Source organism: Artibeus jamaicensis, unplaced genomic scaffold (genome assembly GCF_021234435.1).
Source record: "Artibeus jamaicensis isolate MK-2021 breed Jamaican fruit bat unplaced genomic scaffold, CSHL_Jam_final scaffold_474, whole genome shotgun sequence".
Taxonomy (NCBI): Eukaryota; Metazoa; Chordata; class Mammalia; order Chiroptera; family Phyllostomidae; genus Artibeus; species Artibeus jamaicensis.
The window spans coordinates 46,134,077-46,137,097 of NW_026522046.1; positions in this window are offsets into that span (position 1 = coordinate 46,134,077).

Sequence of the window (3,021 nt, forward strand, 5' to 3'; positions counted from 1 at the left end):
GATAAGGTCCAACGAGAGTAGGGTGGGGCCTGATCACTGGCTGGTGTCCTTAAAGAAAATCGAAATTTGGACAGACACTGGACACATGTCCTTGGCCACATGGCAACGGAGGCAGAAATTGGAGTGATGTATCTTTAAGTCAAGGAATGCCAAGGATTACAGGCACCCTCCGGGGGCTGGAAGAGAAGGGGAGGGCCCTCCATCAGGGCCTCCAGAGGGAGCAGGGCCCTGCCAAACCCTCAATTTCAGACTTCCGGCCTCCGGAGCTGGGAGAGAACACATTTCCGTTGTTTTAAGCCACGTAGTTTGTGGTCGTTTGTCACGGTGGCCCGAGGAAACTGACACACTGATGTCTGTGGCTCTTGCATTGGAATCAGGTGTCTTCGCACGACCCTGTACACGGCGAACTCTCTTAAAAGTTCTGACTGCATTGCATGGTTGGAAGCGAGGGAGAAGTTGCTCTGGCCAGCGGCCTTGACATCCGCAGGTTTCCTCCCCTGGTGGCCAGACGGAAGGCACGACCAGGCAAGAGGTTGGTGTCCCAGTGAAGAATGAGACGAGGAAGTGACGGCAGAGGTGACAGGAGGTCCCAGGTTTCACTTTCTTTGCTAGTGTCTGGTTTGCATCCTTACAATGAGAACGTAATCACGCAGTTGCTTGGTGATTAAAAAGTAACACAAGAAAGTCTTAAAAAGAAAAACAAAGAGTAGCTACATCCAGGGGAAATGGGCAGGTAACCAGTGCGGTTGTACCTTCCTTCTCAGCAGCTGAGCTGGGCGAGGTCTGTCCTCACAGGGTAAAGGTGGTGGCTGAGCGCTGAGACTCTGGGTTGGAGAAGCAGACCGCTTTTCCTGATCCTGAAGCTGAAAGCGCCCAGGAGGGAAAAGGAGAGGGAAGTAAACATAGGTTTTGGTAGTGCCAAGGTCGCATGGGTTGGAGTTGAGTTCCCTTCCTTGAATCACAGCCCCAGGCCCTGGCTGGACCTCTGTCATGGGCTTCTCCAGGCTGGCCTGGGGTTCATGTGACTGGGCACCAGTTGGTCTCCCTCCCTGACTTTTGGGTGGATTGGGACAGAGACTATATAGCTTAGCTTTGTATCACACCATAACCGAGCCCACCAACTGCGGCACTGGCATTCCATACACATTTGTTCAATTAAACTCTGTGTGGTTGAATTCAAGTCCTAGGTGCAGACGTGTAAAATATCTTATCCTTCGATAAGATGAAATTTGCAACTTCGTCTCACTTTTAAACTTTGTGAAGTTTGAAAAAGAGTGAAATTTGAAAAGCACAGGAATAGGTAGACCGAAAACCACTTTCAGATCAGAAACTGGACAACCTGGGTAATTGTATTAGTCAGAAGCAGAACACACAGAGCGTGTGTGTGCAGTTAGATAAAAGAGAGATTTATTTTAAGGGGGTGGCTCACGTGACTCTGGTGACCTGGTGACCTGGTAAGTCCAAAATCAGTAGGTTAGGCCAGCAGGCTGGAGACTCAGAAAAGAGTTATACTTTGAGTCCAAAAGTTGTCTCCTGACAAAACCCTTCTTGTTCATGGATGTCAGTCTTTGTTTTGTGGGGCCTTCTCCTGATTAGGCAGGGCCCACCCACACTGCAGACGGTCATCTGCTTTACTCAAAACCCAAAGAATAACGTTTGACCAGCGATCAGGGCATCTTGGCCCAATTGAGTCAACAAGCAGAATGAACTATCACAGAGATTGCCGGGATCACCGTTTATCATTGGATGCGCCCTTGCCGGTTGGGGCAGAATAAGTGGCTCTTGGCTGTCCTGTACATGGCTGGATGTTTAACATCCTTAATCCCTGCCTAGTCAAGACCCCTGGTGTCCCCATCATTGTGACTCTCAAACCTGAACGCCCTCTCTGGGCTGGTCGTGCCTGACTGGGATGGGGAAGCACTGATCCAGATGGGCCGACTCAGTGCTCATGTTGCCCGGATGTTGGCAACACTGAAATGACCCAGGTGGGCTTCCTGGGTCTGGATATTCAGACCTCCCACAGACACGGCCATCCGCTAATCTGGGATGGGCAAAGTTTCCCTGTAAAGGGCCAAAGAGTATTTGGAACGCTATGGTCTCTGTGAGAGCAACTCAGCCCTGCAGTGGCAGGGCAAAGTCAGTTGTGGCTAATGCACAAATAAAGGACGCGGCTGCTTTCTGTTAAAACTTGACTTATGTATACCAAAATTCAAATTCCACATGCTTTCTCACGTGATAAAATATTACCCTTCTTTTGACTTTTTTCTGCCCTGACCAGTGTGGCTCAGTTGGTTGGGGATCATCCTGCAAAGCATAAGGTCTCCGGTTCAATTCCCCATCAGGGCACAGGTCTGGGTGGCAGGTTCGGTCCCCAGACAGAGCACACACAAGAGAAGACTGATCAATGTTTTTCTCCCACGTCACATTCCTGTCTCTCTCTTTCTCCCACTCTCCCCCTCCTCTAAAAATAAACAAATAAAATCTTTTTAAAATAAAATGAAATAAAATATAAAACCCACCCAGGCCAATGGGGTTCAGTTAGTTGGAACACTGTCCTGTAACTGAAAGGCTGCAGGTTTGATTCCCTTGGGGTACATGCAAGAGGAAACCAGTAGGTGCTTCTCTCTTGAATCGATGTTTCTCTCTCTCCCTTCCTCTCTCCCTGTCTCTCTAAAAGAGCAATGGAAAAAATGTCCTCGGGTAAGGGTGATAAAAGTAAAATATAAAAACCATCCTCAGCTTGCAGACAGTCTATACTAACTCTCTTACTTTCCATCCCCCATAAACTCACTGCATGTTCAGCTAATAATTGAACAAAGGCTTGAATCACTGTTCATTGAATTGAACCAAATGTGATTTAAACAAACACAGTAATTTTTTTTATCAGCAAAAGCTTTTTGGAATTTAAATCTTATAGAAACCCCAATGTTTGGAACAAACAGTATTTTATCTGTAAAATTTTATTTTACGGGTTCAAATGGATAACATTTGTGTATTTTGATGAATACGAAAATCAAGGGG